Below are 18,013 nucleotides of genomic sequence, written 5' to 3'. Positions count from 1 at the left end.
ACACGAGTTCTAGAGATAAGAACCATTGGGAAAGAAGACCCCTTTTATAGGCGGTGATGAATCCAACCGTTATGCCTTGGCCAGTAGTAAAGCGGTACTACCGCTCCTAGGAGCGATATACCACTTCAGACGACAGTTCCAGCTATGGCTAGCGAGCACGTTTAGTGCTACAGCGGTAGTGCCGTCGGAGCTGTACTACCGTCCACCCTTCAGCAGTACTACCGCTTCAGGTCACGTAGCACAGTGCTATGTGAAACCACGGTATAGAGGTGGCGCCAGAGCGGAAGTACCGCACAGAGCGGAAGCAAAACAAACTGTACATCTGTCCTACACCTCTATGTGTTATACAATGTATCAATTGCAACAACAAATACAATTGTAAATTCAGCCGTAAGAACTATATAAAGTACAAGTGTATTTCCAGATATAAACATACGTGCCGTAGCGTATACCTGCGCCGTTACATATTTTGGCAATTACATAAAGGTGAACCACCACAGCTCTCACGACAGAATCTTATGATGAATTTCAGAAGCACAGAGAGACCACATGATTTGATGACGAATGTCCTCAAGATCATCGCTGCAAGCTCGCCGAAAACAACATCGCCTCCTCCATGCTATATCGCCTGCTGTTACTATGACCCTCCTTGTCAGCATTATCTCTGCTTCTTTCAAATGTTCTGCGACGTAGTCTAACTGGAACTTCTTCCAATTCCGGATCGCTCTTCACGGTGTTCTCCACACTCTGCAGCCCCTGGAGTTTCGTTTCCATGTACCGCATGGTTGGCCTGTCTTCCCCCTTCATCCCCAAGCACATTGCTGCGATTGCCGCTACTTCCTTGGCTTCGTTCCCAGCCTCCTGGGAAACCTGTGAATCTAGTATTTCACTCAGCCTATCTTGGTTCAACAGCAACATGAAGTGTGCTACTAGACTGACGCCTTCTGACGGCACGTAGCCAGTTGGTTTTTTTCTTGTAAGTAGTTCCACAAGCATGACACCGAAGCTGTAAACATCTCTCTTCTCGGTCAGTCGGCCTGTGTAGTAGTACTCAGGATCAAGATATCCATAAGTTCCTTGGATGGCAATTGTTACCCCTAATTGGTCAATTGCAATACCTCTAGAAGCTCCAAAGTCGGACACTTTTGCCGTCAAGCGATCATCTAGCAGTATGTTAGATGTCTTGATGTCTCTGTGGATTATCGACATCAAAGCCGCCGAGTGAAGATAGGCCAAAGAACTTGCAAGTTCAGTTGCAATTCGTAATCTGTCTTTCCATGATAGTGATTAAGGACCATCGATATGAAGAAGTGCATAGAGGGTACCATTCGGAATGAACTCGTAGATTAGCAATGGAACTTCTGTCTCGAGACAGCAACCAAACAGCTTTACCACATTCCTGTGATTGATTTGAGAAAGGATGGCAACTTCATTTATGAACTCGTCGATCTCTCTTTTGATACGGTTTTGGACTTCTTTATATCAACGACATGTTGGTCTGATAAAATGCCCTTGTACACTGTGCCGTGCCCTCCACCACCGAGAATGCGAGCTTCATCAAATTTATTCGTTGCTGTCTCAAGCTCTTCTAAGCTGAAAATCATCCTTTCGGCTATATCTGTGTCTACTAACTGCTGGAGCAATAACCCACGGTTTTGCTTGAAGAAATATTGCTTCATCCTTTTTGCTTTCTGATCCTTGACCTTTTTTATTGCAAAGACGACAGCAAGAACTAGAAGCAAAATAATTATGCCGCTGCCAACTCCTATGGAGAAAATTATTCCTGTCGAAATTTACAGACAACACCGTCAAAAGCCTGCTTGAAATTATATATCCTAATTTAATTGTGTGAAAAAGTGCCGGTTTTACCAAATTTGAGGGCATAGTAATGTTTTATGGGGACAGAAAGATGACCTAATGCTTAAAAATTTCCCTGTGTGGACTTACCAGCTGCTAGACGGCCTCGCCCTCCTTGGCATCCATTTGTCATGTAGGGATTGCCCTGGTAGCCGTCACTACACCGGCAGACATAGCCTTCGGCGCCATTTGTGGAGTTGAGGCACATACTGTTCTTGCTGCGGCACCCAAAATCTGGCCTCTGGGCAGCCTCTTCGCAGGATAACTCACCCAATCCCCAGGCTGCAATGGCAGGAATGAAGAACGGGCTCATGTCAGGGTAAGACAGGATGTCCATGAAGTATTGCTGAAGACCATAGACATGTGACCCGTCACTCCACCACTCCTTCTCCACCATGTGCACGCTCGCGTTGAACACTGAGGCTGGGGATGGGGACGGGGTGATCGGGCACCCGCCAGCACCTCGAGCAAGGAGAGCTCGATACGGCAGGACCGAAGGCCAATCAGAATGGACGGCTGGTAGCAGCCGATGCCGTTGCACACATTGTCGGGCAAGAACGCCTCGCCGGTGCGGTTATTGATTGGACAGAAAGACGCGCACGAGCCATATGTCCACCCGTCAACGTTGTGCAGGAGGACACGGAAGCCACACCCCACGATGATGAGGCTGTTCACCTTAGCCGACAGCACGAAGGGGGAGCCTCGGCTGAAGGCCAGCTGCACATGGCTCGTGTTGCCGGTGACACTAGTGCAGAACCGGGCAATAGCACCGGTTCGTAAGGCCCTTTATTGCCGGTTCCATAACCGGCACTAAAGTGTGGGCACTAAAGGCCCCCCCTTAGTACCGGTTCAGCACGAACCGGTGCTAAAGGGAAACCACGTGGCACGAGCCAGCTCCAGGGGCCTGGATCCCTTTAGTACCGGTTGGTAAGACCAACCGGTACTATAAGGTTTGTTTTTTTAGTTTTATGATTTCTTTTTCATTTAATTTTGTGTTTCCATTTTAATTCTTTTTCGTTTGTTGGTATTTTATGATACTACACAATGTACACGTTATGCATATATATATATATATAATTTCTAGTAGAACCAATCATGCATATATATATCATCAATGTCTCACAAACCATCATATTAATTAATTCACACATACACACATGTATAGCTATATACAATTTCTCCTACATATGCATGTTGCCTTCGGAGCCAGTGGCATTAGCCTAATTGGTGCCTTCGGAGCACGATGACAATTGGAAGTGGTTTTCATGGGAGCGGTAGCGGGTAATAGTATTCTCCCTACGGATTTATGACCTGGTCAAGCAAAAATCCCGCTATTTCCTCTTGAAGTGCTTCTACGCGCTCCGTTTCTAGGAGCTTCTCCCGCACCTCTCTGAACTGTTAAGAAGGAGATCAATATGCATGTGTATTAGTTGTGTGACTAGATATCGATAATGGTGTAAAAATTGTGAATAGTGTTCTGACAAGCGTACCCATTCCTGTCTTTGAGATCTGCTCCTTTCGGACGCCATCATGCGAATGTTCTCGCAAACGCAGAATGCACACAGATCAGTCCCCTGCGCCTGCTTCAGGGCTTTTACGAGAATGGAATTTGATTAGATAATAATTAAGCAAGCATGATAATTAAAGAGATGGCAGCTAGCTAGCTAGCTAGTACTACTTAATTACTTACCTTGGGTCTTCCCTATTTAAGCTTTTTTTTCCATTCGCCTTCTGTGACGCTGATGAACCTTGCCCAAGCCCTGCCCGCCGACAAAGAAAATGAATAAAGGGGTTATTAAATAGTTCATATCATGAAATGACGAACTAAATAGGCCGAGATATATAGTTAATAATGATTGAAATTACCTGTTGACTATCCCAAACAAGATGTTATAGTCAGTTTTTTCTTTGAGTAGTGAGTCCAGTATTTCAACTGTTCCGGCGTCAACTTTAATGATACACAAGATCCAGTGAAATCTGCATGCACACACGTTTGCATGTCTTAATTAAGCGGGCATATGTAAGCAAAAACATGTAGCTGGCTAGTAGGCAAAAATAGAGAATTTGTAGTACAAGACAGCGTGACTCACTGGAAGTTATAAGGAAGTAGTATATCTTCATTGTATTTGAGGCGCTTCAAGAACTCTAGCATGTTGTCCTCTACGGCCTTTTGATGATGTGTATTTATTAGCCATGTGTATTCATTAATGGTGTTTGGGTCAATGAACCCAATGCCAAAGCGTCCACCTTTTCTCATTTCATACATCTTCATCCTGCATAATACCACAGAAAAGAATATAGTGAGGATAATTACAGGTAATGATTGATCAAAAGGATCACTACAGCTAGCTTGAGACTTAAATTACAGAAAGAAATCACTTACAGACAATAGCAACTGACGATAGATTTGTCGAGTGCGTCTTGATTGTATAACTGAAATAGTTCAGAATACTCAACGGACAGAGCTTTCTCATGGAAGTAATGCTCCTCCTTGACATTCACCATGAGGGACAATCGATCGGAAATCTTGGTAATGTTCATGTACCATTGATGCAATTCATACATTCTCGTTGGGAGGTTCTTGACCTTGTCTGGCTCGACCAAAGGTTAGCCCCGGACATATTTCCATTTTATTTCATGCTCTTTAAGCACAGGCATGGGCTCGATCTCGAGGAGTTGTCCAACAGTGATGTTGAGAACTTCAGCCTGCATTATATGGTCCTTGGTTATTACCACATTGCCCACCTCGGGAACGTAAACTGTTTGCCCACAATAATATTGGGCGCGCGTACTGTCACGTGTTGTTGGCACAACAAGCGAGGGGATCGATTGCGCCGCCTGTTCTCCCAGCTGGGGAATGGTTTTCCCGCATTTTTTGACAGCTGCTTGTGTTTTGCTCGATCCCGAGCTCGCCTCCTTATGTAGACGTGCTCGATTTAACTTCCTGATGTGGCGCTCATAGTCTGTGTCAACAGGCTTGGGAGCTGGTGGGTCAGGCATACGAATGAAGTGGTCAATCGTTTCCTCAGGCACTTTCTCCCTTGGCGGCGGTGGCGGTGGCGGTTTCGGTGCAAAATGGGCTTCCACCTCGGCCTTCGATATGGCTGCGATTTCCTCCTCGGACTTGTCATAAGGCCTCTGTGGAAGAGGCTTGAGGCTTGGACCATATTTATATCGCTTGTTTTCGCCTGTACTTCCTGTACTACCTCGACTCATACCGCTACGCACCATAGCTGCGGGGTGTCTCTTCTGCGATTGCTGAGGCGGTGGAGACGGCTGACGGGGCTGAGTTGGACGAGGAGGAGTGGCCTGAAGCTGTGCCGGACTTGGAGGAGGAGTGGCCTGAGGTTGTGCCGGACTTGGAGGAGGAGTGGACGTCTGACGCTGTGGCGGACTTGGAGGAGGAGGAGTGGCCTGACACTTTGTCGGACTTGGAGGAGGATCAGTGGCCTGACACTTTGCCGGACTTGGTGGACTTGCAGGAGCGGGAGTCTGCTGACTCGGTGGCAGACTTCGACGAGGAGTCGGCTGACGCGGTGTCGGTGGCCTTCGAAAGATGATGCAATCCTTTTTCCATAGGATGATACGATGGTTGGCCTCTCCGAGAAAGTGCTCGTCGTCACCTCCAGGAATGTCAAGCTCTAGCTTCGAATATGGATCCACCACCTCATCAACCAAGACACGAGCATATCCCGCTGGAATCGGGTTGCAATGGAAGGTTGCCTCGGGGGGATTTGTAAAAGCAACGGCGTCCGCCACCTTCATGGATATGTTCTTCATTTTGACGTGTAGCTCGCAGCTAGTGTTCTCCGTGATGTCATCCACGGGGTATCTACCCAGCATTGCGTCGTCCGGGACGGAACCCACGCTGCTTCTCGGCATGGATGGGGCGGTGCTATCCAATGCTGGATCATTCGCTAGCTGCTGCAGCTGCTGAGACCCCCTTTGCTGGGTAAGTGAGTCGATCTGCTCCTGCTGCCGCTGGAATTTGACTGCCAATTCCGCTTGACTTGCTTCTAGGCCTTGAAGGCGTTCATAGTCCCGCTTCCTCTGCTCCTCCTCCATCTTCCTCTTCTTCTCCTCCGCAATCTTCTTTCTCGCACGGGTTCTGTAGTCGGTGTTCCAGTCTGAAAACCCCTCATACCACGGAATAGAGCCCTTGCCTCGTGTTCTTCCCGGGTGTTCAGGATTTCCCAGGGCACGCGTAAGCTCGTCGTTCTCTCTGTTGGGCTGGAACACCCCCGATCGTGCCTCTTCTATTGCAACAAGTATCGCATCGTCGGCTCCCTTCAGACTTGCCCTCGTCGAAACATTGCCTGTCTTCGGGTCCAACTCCCCCCCATGCGCATAGAACCAAGTCCTGACCCTAGGGGCCAGCTCTTAGTAACCGGAGTGGCACCTGCATCCTCCATCTCTTTCTCAGACTTATCCCACTTAGGCATTGCCACCGCATAGCCACCTGGCCCCAGCTTATGGAACTTATCCTTTTTTTCGGCATTCTTCTTGTTTATTCTCGACCGTTCCTTAGCTAATTCCGAATCCTTGAATTTCAGGAAATCGTCCCAATGAGCACGTTGGTTCTCTAGTGTTCCCTCGAATACTGGAGTCTTCCTTCCTCTCTTGACGTACTTGTTCCATTCACGATTCTTGTGGTTCTTGAATGCAACCGCCATCTTCCTAAGAGCAGCGTCCTTGACTTTCTGCACATCTGCTTCTGTGAAATGATTTGGTAGGGTGAAATGTTCCATGAGAGTATCCCAAAGCAGATCTTTTTGTCTTTTGTCGACAAAAGTAACATCTGGACGTGGAGCAGCGTCCTTTTTGTCTTTTTGTCTTTTGTCTTTTGCTGGCTCTCTCCATTCTTGAAGGGCGATCGGGAGTTGGTCCTTCACAACAACTCCGCACTGACGAATGAACTTGTCCGCAATCTTCTTAGGCGCTAATGGTTCGCCACTAGGTCTGATTGCCTTGATATTGTACTTTACGCCCTCCTTCAACTTTTTGTTCGGGCCTCGTTTCGTCCTTTTGCCTGAAGATTTGCTCGATCTAGATGTCTGAAAGAACAAAGATCGATTCGTTAATATATCTTCAAGTCATTTAAAACATGTGATGATCACCAGATGCCTGCTTATATAAATATATATACCTCGCCGGTCTCTGTTGTTTCAGGATCAACATTTTCTTCGTCATCATCATAATCATAGTTCATGACTTCATCAATTCGGTCGTCGCGATCGAATATCATATCACCCTCTCCGGTGTTGTTTAGAAATTCGGAGCCGTCATAATCTTCTTCATTCTGATCATCATCTGGCCCGTGAGGATTGCGTATCATATCGAACATGGCATGTTGTAACGCCCTCGATGCGGCTATAGCTCCCACGTGTCGAGGCACGTGGGAGCTATAGCCGCATCGAGGGCGTTACAAGTTGGTAATCAGAGCCATCCCCGACCTTAGGAGCCCCATTGCTTGATCGTTTTTAGCAGCCGAGTTGTGTCTAGAAAAATGTTTTGAGTCCTTAGGAATTATATATCGGAGAGCTTAGGAATTCTTTTTACTTCCCAGTCTCCTCATCGCTCTGGTAAGGCATCCTGGCGTAGAGTTTTGACTCTTCTCTTCTAAAATTTCACAAATTTTTTTTTTTTTTTTAGGTTCACGCGAGTATCTTGGTTTTGTTCCGATGGTTTTGTGACGAGAACATTGTTCTTGGTGCCTCCTGTCTTTAGGGGTTGTGGCAGTGTCCCGGGGAGTTGAGCTCCGAGGTGTTGTCGTCACAATTTCATCATTGCAATTCTGGTATACTTGAGATATGTTCGCCGACATCGAAAATCTCTTTTATGCAGTTCGTTGGTGAGATAACCTCGACGCCACCCAGTACTGGGGCGGGAGTTCGGGAGTATCGCCATAACTTGTATAACGGATGTTTTTCGAAGGTTGAGGTAGATGGTTTCCGAAGTTTTCCTGGTTATGTGTTGAAGGATGGATACAGCTGGATGTAGGATTTGCTAGTTTGGGTGAGATATTGTGCTTCCCCTGTATCCCCAACACCTGATTGCATAACCGGAAAGGTTCGGGAGTATCATAGGTGGGAATTCTAGTAGCTCTAGTTCTTCTTCCACGGATATTGGTTTGAGATTGGGATTTCTTACCGATTATTCATTCTTGATCCGTACCTTGTTGATTTATTGCTCTACCTTAATTCTTCGTGGCTTCTCAATTTATGGATATGTGATCATTTCAAGAGGAATGCATTCGTTCATTTTGTTCGGATGTGAAGACTATATGTTGCAATTTCCATTCCGTTGGATTCAGCTTCTATATTGTTGGCTATCTATGTGCTAATGGTGGTCAACCTCTTCAGGATGGCTCCTCCAACGCGCACGACTCCGAATCCTAATCCGCCTCCGCCTCCGCCTCCTCCGGAAGCATGGCAAGCTGTGATGGCCGCTACTAATGCAAACACACAGTTGATCATGCAAATTCTCCAAGAGCGCAATCAAGGCAATCAAGGGAATCAAGGCCACAATCAGCACCACTTTGCTACTCTGAACCAGTTCCTTGCTAATGGCCCAAAGACGTTCAGCGGTTGTGTTGAGGCTACCGATGCTGACGATTGGCTAGTGGATCTGGGCAAGCATTTTGAATGCAGCAACGTCAGGCCTGAAGATTTCGTCAAGTTCGCTTCTTTCCAGCTCAAAGATCAGGCTGCAGAGTGGTTCCAGCAGTACAAGGATTCCAGAGGTGGACGTGTTATCACTTGGGACGATTTCCGTCAAGATTTCCGCGCTCATCACATCCCTCAAAGTGTGGTTGAGAGTAAGCGTCAGGAATTCCGCAATCTCAAGCAAGGCTCTATGTCTGTCTATGACTACAACAAGTTGTTCCAGAAGCTCGCCCATTTTGCCAAGCAGGATGTTCCTGATGAGAAAAGCATGATCTATCAGTTCAGGGGTGGTCTTCGTGAGGAAATTCAGCTCGCTCTTGTCCTCTTTGAGCCGTTGAGATACGATGAGTTCTACAACATGGCACTGAAGCAAGAGGCTGCTCAGATGAGATGTGATGCTTCCAGGAAGCGTGCCAGAGATGTTACTCCTTCTTCCTCTACTCAAGTGGTCAAGCAGCAGAAGTATTGGCTTCCTCCTCCTCCGTTCCGTCAGCCGTATCAGCAGAAGAGCAAAGGTGGCAGTGGTTTCTCCCACCCACCCAACCCAGACTTTCAGAACAAGGCTTCGTCTCAAGCTCCAAGATCGAGTGCTCCGTATCACCGTCCGCTTTCAGAGGTCACGTGCAACAAGTGCCAACAGAAGGGTCACTATGCCAACAAGTGTACCAACCAGAGGCGTCTTCCTCCTCCTCCTCCTGTCAGATCGGCAAGTACAGCTGTGGTCAAGCACAATCCCAAGCACGCCAAGGTCAATATGGTGAATGCAGCTCAGGCAGAGGATTCTTCAGATGTGATCATGGGTAACCTTCTTGTTAATGATATTCCTGCAAAAGTTCTTTTTGACACTGGTGCATCGCATTGTTTCATCTCGAGACCTTTTGCTTCCAAGCATGATTTTGTTACTCAAATGTTGCCGAGACCGTTGTCTATTGACTCTCCGGCCAGCCTCTTGACATCTCGAGTGTGTGTTCCGGATGTTACAATCACTTTGGGCGACTGCAAGTTTCTCTCTTCTCCGGTGGTTCTTGGCAATTCCGATATCGATCTTATTCTCGGAATGGACTGGCTCTCTAAGCATAAAGCTCAGCTTGATTGTGCAGCCAGGCAGATTCAACTGACTCATTCGTCTGAGGATGTAATTGTTTTTGCCGCTCGGGATAATTCCATCCGGTTGTTTTCTCTCAATGAGAAGGGTGAATTGGATGCTATCTCTCAAATTCCTGTCGTTTGCGAATATCAAGACGTCTTTCCAGAAGAACTTCCAGGGATGCCTCCAAACCGGCCGGTTGAATTTGTTATTGAACTTGAGCCCGGTACGGAACCTGTGTGCAAACGTCCTTACAAGCTCGGCCCCGAAGAGTTGAAGGAGTTGAAGAAACAACTCGATGAGCAAGAAAGATTGGGTCTCATTCGGCCTAGTACTTCTCCGTGGGGTTGTGGTGTTCTTTTTGTGAAGAAGAAGGATGGATCGAGTCGACTTTGTGTTGATTACCGTCCAGTAAACAAGAAGACCATCAAGAACAAATACCCACTTCCCAACATAAATGAGCTGTTCGAACAACTCAAGGGTGCTCAAGTATTCTCCAAGCTTGATCTCCGTATGGGTTATCATCAGATTCGTATTCGTGAGCAAGATATTCCCAAGACGGCGTTCAGAACAAGCTTTGGTTCATATGAATACACCGTCATGTCTTTTGGCCTCGCCAACGCTCCTCCGACGTTCTCTCGCATGATGAACTTCATCTTCAACCCCTACACCAATGAATTCGTTCTGGTCTATCTCGACGACATTCTGGTTTTCTCGAAGAACAAGAAAGATCATGCCAAGCACTTGCGTTTGGTTCTTGACAAGCTCAGAGAACATCAGTTCTACGCCAAGTTCTCCAAGTGTGAATTTTGGCTAGATGAAGTTCTTTATCTTGGTCATATCATCTCCGCCAAGGGCATTTCCGTGAATCCTGAGAAGGTGTCCGCAATTGTGAATTGGGAACCTCCTCAGAACGTGAAGCAACTCCGCAGTTTCCTCGGTCTCGCAAGCTATTGCAGAAGATTCGTTGAAAACTTTTCTAAGATCGCCAAGCCTCTCTCAAATCTTCTTCAGAAGCACGTCAAGTACGTTTGGTCTCCGGAGTGTGATATTGCTTTCAACTCTTTGAAAGAGAAATTGGTCACTGCTCCAGTTCTGACTCCGCCTGATGAAACCAAGCCGTACGAGGTCTTTTGTGATGCCTCTCTCCAAGGTCTCGGTGCTGTACTGATGCAAGAGAAGAAAGTTGTTGCTTATACTTCTCGCCAGTTGAAACCTAATGAGAAGAACTACCCCACTCATGATCTCGAGTTGGCGGCAGTTGTACACGCTTTGTTGACTTGGAGACATCTTCTATTGGGAAGGAAAGTGGATATTTTCACTGATCACAAGAGTCTCAAGTACATCTTCACTCAGCCTAATCTCAACCTCAGGCAGACTCGATGGGTCGAAATGATTCAAGAGTATAATCCGAGTATCGAGTATACTCCAGGCAAGGCTAATGTGATTGCTGACGCTTTGAGCAGAAAAGCATATTGCAACAGTCTGATTCTCAAACCTTATCAACCCGAGCTTTGTGAAGCTTTCCGCAAACTTAATCTGCAAGTTGTTCCTCAAGGTTTCCTCGCCAACCTTCAAGTCTCTCCTACCTTAGAAGACCAGATTCGCCAAGCCCAACTTCTTGATGCTATGGTGAAGAAGGTGAAGATTGGCATTGCAAAGAGTCAGTCCAAGTACAAGTGCTACCGACTTGATGACAAGGACACTCTCTTCTTCGAGGATCGAATTGTTGTGCCCAAAGGTGAACTTCGTAAGGTGATCATGAACGAGGCTCACAACTCTCTCCTCTCCATCCACCCTGGTAGTACGAAGATGTATCAGGACCTCAAGCAAGCTTATTGGTGGACTCGAATGAAGCGCGAGATCGCTCAATTCGTGAACGAATGTGATGTCTGCAGAAGAGTGAAGGCAGAACACCAAAGGCCAGCTGGTCTCCTCCAACCTCTTGCCATTCCAGAATGGAAGTTTGACCACATTGAAATGGACTTCGTGACTGGGTTTCCAAAGTCCAAGCGTGGCAATGATGCTATATTCGTCGTCATCGACAAGCTCACCAAAGTGGCTCATTTTCTGCCTATCAAAGAGTCAATCACTGCAGCTCAATTGGCGGAACTCTATACCTCTCGCATTGTCTCTCTGCACGGTATTCCTCAAGTGATATCTTCAGACCGTGGCAGCATCTTTACCTCCAAGTTTTGGGATTCTTTTCAGAAGGCTATGGGCACCAACATCCGCTTCAGCACAGCTTTCCATCCTCAAACGAGCGGTCAAGTCGAGCGTGTCAACCAAATTCTTGAAGATATGCTCAGGGCTTGTGTGATCTCCTTCGGCATGAAGTGGGAGGATTGTCTTCCTTATGCTGAATTCTCATACAACAACAGCTTTCAAGCAAGTTCGGGCAAGGCCCCCTTCGAAATTCTATATGGCAGGAAGTGCCGTACCCCTCTCAACTGGTCTGAAACCGGTGAACGTCAGCTGCTGGGTAATGACTTAATCACAGAAGCAGAAGAAATGTGCAAAGTCATTCGTGATAACCTCAAAGCAGCCCAGTCCCGCCAGAAGAGCTACTATGATAGTAAGCATCGTGATCTGGTTTTCGAGATTGGAGATCATGTTTACCTCCGCGTCTCTCCCATGAAAGGTACTCGTCGCTTCGGTATCAAAGGGAAGCTTGCCCCTAGATACGTGGGACCTTTCAAGATTGTCAGCAAGAGAGGCGACCTCGCCTACCAACTCGAGCTTCCTTCAAACTTTGCATATGTTCATGACGTGTTCCATGTCTCTCAGCTTCGAAAGTGCTTCAAGACTCCTGACCGCACCGTCAACTTCGAGGACATTGAGCTCCAAGAAGATCTCTCCTATCGTGAGCACCCAGTTGCTATTCTCGAAGAGACTGAACGCAAGACTCGCAACAAGTCAATCAAATTTCTCAAAGTCAAGTGGTCACACCATTCCGACCGTGAAGCTACCTGGGAACGCGAGGATCACCTCCGTTCTGAGTACCCGGAGTTCTTTCAGTCCTAGATCTCGGGACGAGATCTTTTCGTAGTGGTGGAGTGTTGTAACGCCCCAGATGTAACTTTCCATATTTGTATCCAACTCTTGCCGTCTCCGGCGCCAAGTTATATTTATTTCTCGGGTTTGGGTCTTTGTCTCCGTGTGTTGTTTTTCTTTTTCGTGCATCTCTTATCATGTCATCACGTGCATTGCATTTGCATACATGTTCATCTCATGCATTCGATCATTTTCCCCGTTGTCCGTTTTGCATTCCGGCGCTTCGTTCTCCTCCGGTGGTCATTTCTACCTTTCTTTCTTGTGTGGGGTTTAAACATTTCCGGATTGGACCGAGTCTTGCCAAGCGGCCTTGGTTTACTACCGGTAGACCGCCTGTCAAGTTTCGGGTCATTTGGACTTCGTTTGATACCCCAACGGTTAACCGAGGGACCGAAAAGGCCTCGTGTGTGTTGCAGCCCAACACCCCCCAAATTTGGCCCAAAACCCACCAAACTCTGCTCCATGTCCTAGAGCGTTCGATCACGATCGTGTGGGCGAAAACCGCACCTCATTTGGACTCTCCTAGCTCCCTCTATGCCTATATATACACCCCTCCGTTTTCGGATCTCTCCCTCTCCCCGAAACCCTAAAAAAAAAGAGAATCTCCTTCCTCCGCCGCCGACGGACGTGTCCGGCCCGCGCCGGACAGCGTCCGCTCCACCCCGCCGCCCGCCGCAGCCATCGCCGTGCCGCCACGTGGGCGCGCCCACATCGCCGCGCCCGCCGGCCCGCAGGCCCACGCGGGGCCCTCCCCAGCCCGCGTCATCGCCCCGCCGCCTCACGCCCGCAGCCGCCGCCATCCTCCTCGCGGCCGGCCACCCGGGGCACCGGCGCCGCCGCTCGCCATCGTCGCCGGCCCGCTCCTCGAGCCGCGGCCCCGCCATCCGCCGGCGCGCCCGCCGCCGCCGAACCTCGCCGTGGCCACCACCGGGCCCCGCCGCCCTCGTCCGTCTCCTCCGGCGGCCGGGTCGGGCTCCGGCGAGCCTCCCCACGCCCCTGCGGTCCTCCTCCGGCGAGCTCCAACTCCGGTGAACAGTGCCCCGCGGTCAACCTCGAAGTCCGTGCCCGCGAGATCCCGATCTGGATCTCAGATCCGAAACCCTAGGGTTGACTTTTGCCTCTCTCCGTTAATTTTTATGCATTCTTTGTCTGCGCGTATCTCCGCAACCGTAGATCCGTTTTAGGCGTATGATATGTCAAAATCTTCGTCTCGACATGTACATCATTTCATTCCATTGCATCATTTGCATTTGAGGTCATCTTGATACCCAAAATGCTGGTAGAAGGAGGCTCCGTGAGTTAAACTGCAGATCCGTTAGTTCATCATGCACTTTTGTCATTTTTGCTATAATTAATTCGTGCATGATATGCCTGTGCCCCTTTGGGATGATTTGTGAAGCATTTTGTCTTCTTTCCAGAGGTGCTACCCATGCATTTTTAGGATGTGTGTGTTGTCTTGTGCAAGCTTGCGAAGTAGGGTACCTGAGAATGCAGATTTCAGGGACTTAGTGATTTTCACTAAGTCTGGGATATTTTAGTTCATGATGCTATATGTCCAGCTTGTTTCCTAGTGATCCGTGCCTCTTTTGAGGATGATCAGTAAGGGAGTTTTGATATTTAAGTTATGCTCTATCCATCCATGTCTTTGTTGGCATTTGTGGAGTGCTCTAGGTTGACTCAATCGAGCTCAACTTTTGCTTCGTTGTTAATCTGGGCAGATCGTTAACTTGTTTGCGATTTCGTCGATGCTACCGTTAGTGTTCCATGCATGCTATGCCTTCGTTCTTGCCATGTGTAGCTAGCACTTTGTGTCTTCTTGCTGGTTATATGCTTTACTTGCCATGACTTGCACCGTAGTGAGTGCATCGAGCTCGTTTACATGCCTTCGTGAGTTAGATTTCAGCATGTCTCAGTTTTCACTGTCTGAAAACTGATTGTGTTCGAGCGATGTTCGTGAGCTCGGTAGAGTATTTTGTGAACCCTTTTGGCCCCAGGTCACTTTGGGTGTTTTATTAAGCTTGTTGAGTAGGTCCATGCCATGTTCTTACTTGTCATGTTCAGGTTTCCTATCATGTTGTTTTGCTGCTCCGAAGAGAGCTTCGTGATCTGAAATTTCAGACTAGTGTTAATTTCACTAAGTCTGAGATCTGTTTTGCATTTGCGTTTTAGCCATGCTTGTTTGAACCTCTTAATGGATGAAATTGCCTGTGGCTCAGTGCTAGTGTTTTGTCGACCATCTTGTGTACTTCGCTGCCATGTATTTTGTTTTCATGTTTGGTGGCTGTAGCATGCTCATTTCGTTGCATTTAGATGCCTACTTGCTGTTAATCGCAGACCGGTGTCGTATCTTAAAACGCTTGCCATTTCCAAACCGTAGCTCCGATTCCTATGATCTTTATATCGTTTTCGAGCGATTTCATCCCCTCTATCCAGTGGCACACTTGGTTTTCCAAGTTGATGCCAGGTTCATGCTTTTCCTGTCATATCTTGCATTTTTGCATCCCGCATTGCATCCCGCATAGCATATCGTCATTTCATCATATTGCTTGGTCTTGCCCGTGGTTGATTGTATCCTTGTTGCTTGTTTGTCTTGTTGGGTAGAGCCGGGAGACGAGTTCGCTACCGAGGAGCCCGTTGAGTTTGCTTGTGAGGATCCAGTCAACTCTGACAACTGTGCAGGCAAGATGATCATACCCTCGAAATCACTACTATCTTTGCTATGCTAGTTTGCTCGCTCTTTTGCTTTGCCAATGCTACGATGCCTACCTTTTGCTTGTCAGCCTCCCAATTGCCATGTTAAACCTCTAACCCACCATTGTCCTAGCAAACCGTTGATTGGCTATGTTACCGCTTTGCTCAGCCCTTCTTATAGCGTTGTTAGTTGCAGGTGAAGATTGGAGCTGTTCCTTGTTGGAACATTTATATTCTTGTTGGGATATCATTATATTGCTATGTTATCTTAATGCATCTATATACTTGGTAAAGGGTGGAAGGCTGGGCCTCTCGCCTAGTGTTTTGTTCCACTCTTGCCGCCCTAGTTTCCGTCATACCGGTGTTATGTTCCCGGATTGTGCGTCCCTTACGCGGTTGGGCTATAATGGGAACCCCTTGATAGTTCGCCTTGATTAAAGCTTTTCCAGCAATGCCCAACATTGGTCTTACCATTTGCCACCTAGCCCCTTTTCCCTTGGGTTTCCGGAGCCCGAGGGTCATCTTATTTTAGCCCCCCACGGGCCAGTGCTCCTCTGAGTGTTGGTCCGAACTAGAGCCCTGTGCAGCGCCACCTCGGGGAAACTCAAGGTTTGGTTTTAGTTGTACGGATTGCTCATCTGAGTGTGCCCTGAGAAAGAGATATGTGCAGCTCCTATCGGGATTTGTCGGCACATTCGGGCGGTGTTGCTGGACTTGTTTTAACCTGTCGAATCATCTTGTTGTACCGAGATACCGAGTCTGATCGGTGTGTCTTGGGTGGAGGTCTATTCCTTCGTTGACCGTGAGAGCTTGTTATGGGCTAAGTTGGGACCCCCTGCAGGGATTGATCTTTCGAAAGCCGTGCCCGCGGTTATGGGCAGATGGGAATTTGTTAATGTCCGGTTGTAGATGACTTGAACTAAACTTAATTAAAATGAATCAACCGTGTGTGTTACCGTGATGGCCCCTTCTCGGCGGAGTCCGGGAAGTGGACACGGTGTTGGAGTTATGCTTGCGCAGGATGTTCCTTTAGCTTCTCGCTCGTGCTTCGCCTTCTCTTCTCGCTCTCCTTTTGCGTATAAGTTAGCCACCTCATATGCTAGTCGCTTGCTGCAGCTCCACATATATTTGCCTTATCCATTCCTATGAGCTTAAATAGTCTTGATCGCGTGGGTGTGAGATTGCTGAGTCCCTGTGGCTCACAGATACTACTACTCCAGATGCAGGTCCAGGTGTTTCCGCTCCAGTTGACGATTACGAGCTCAGGTGGGAGTTCGACGAGGACTCTCAGCGTTACTACGTGTCCTTTCCAGATGATCAGTAGTGGTGCCTAGTTGGGGTTATCGATTCAGGACCTTGTCGCATGTTGGGGGTCTTTTCTATTTTGGCGCCGTAGTCGGGCCATGAGTGTTTGTTTGATGGATGTTATTTATGTACTCTGATGTGACGTGGCGAGTGTAAGCCAACTATGTTATCTCCCCCTTTTATTATGTATTACATGGGATGTTGTAATGATTGCCTGACTTGCGACATTGCTTTCAATGCGGTTATGCCTCTAAGTCGTGCCTCGACACGTGGGAGCTATAGCCGCATCGAGGGCGTTACACATGTTCTCCCTCTCTGCCGGTATTGTCCGCCATAGCTTTTATTTAACTAATCCAAAAGAAATATAAAACAATTTAGTATTCAAATTACATCGTCTCGAATAATAGATATAATCTCGAATACATCGTCTCGAATAATAGATATAATCTCGAAAACATCGTCTCGAATAATAGATATAATCTCGAATACATCGTCTCGAATAATAGATATAATCTCGAATACATCGTCTCGAATAATAGATATAATATCGAATACATCACTGGCTAGGTAGCTAATAAAGATCGAATACTACAGAAGAATCTAGGACACTCGCGGTTCCTGCGGCACGGGCGGTGGACACCCAAAGAGAAGGAACCCTCACAGGATCATAGCTGAAGTGAGATCCCTGAAGAAACTGCCAGGTATTGGAGAACCTGCCGCCCTCTAACACAACCATGTAGCGATGGACGTGCTCGTCCTCCTCCCTAACACGGCGACGTACCACCTCCGGCTGGGCCGGCTCCCTCCGCGCCGAAACTGGCCCACGCGAACACCACCAAACGAGATCAGGGTCGACGACGGGACCCGGGGCCGGGTTCCTCATCAAGCGGCGCGCCCCTCCAGGCAGCACCTCCCAGTGCCAGCCCGGCGGAGCCCAGTCCCGGACATGGGTCAGCTGGACGTCGTCGCGGAAGGGTCGACGGCGAGGATGCGGGCCGGGCGTCGTCGAGAACAAATACTAGCTATATGCCCGCAAAAAGTAACATTTTTTAATGATTGGATTTTGATAACTAACATTTCTATATAACACTAATTATGCTACCATTGCATATGTCAAAATTCTATATGCGATTTCATACTAATTAAGCATCTAACACTAAAAATAGAAAAAACAACTTCTATACATCCATTAAAAAACAGGAAAACAACATTATATAAAAAAATTCCATACTAATTAAACACTAATTATATCCATCTAACATGCATTCATACATATATACTAGTGAAAAAACAATAATCTAAAAAATCTAAACTAATTAAACATACAAAATACGTATATACTAATATATACATG

At 47.5% G+C, this 18,013-nt stretch overlaps 1 pseudogene; it reads right to left on the bottom strand.

Moving 5' to 3' along the window:
* Positions 1–576: 576 nt before the first annotated feature.
* The window catches only part of LOC123155764 (putative wall-associated receptor kinase-like 16), a 31,477-nt pseudogene continuing 14,040 nt past the window's right edge, over positions 577–18,013 (bottom strand).

The sequence above is a fragment of the Triticum aestivum genome, chromosome 7B, assembly GCF_018294505.1.
Source record: "Triticum aestivum cultivar Chinese Spring chromosome 7B, IWGSC CS RefSeq v2.1, whole genome shotgun sequence".
NCBI classification, from domain to species: Eukaryota; Viridiplantae; Streptophyta; class Magnoliopsida; order Poales; family Poaceae; genus Triticum; species Triticum aestivum.
Note: the sequence above shows the minus strand (reverse complement) of the source record. Positions and strands in the feature narration are given on the sequence as shown.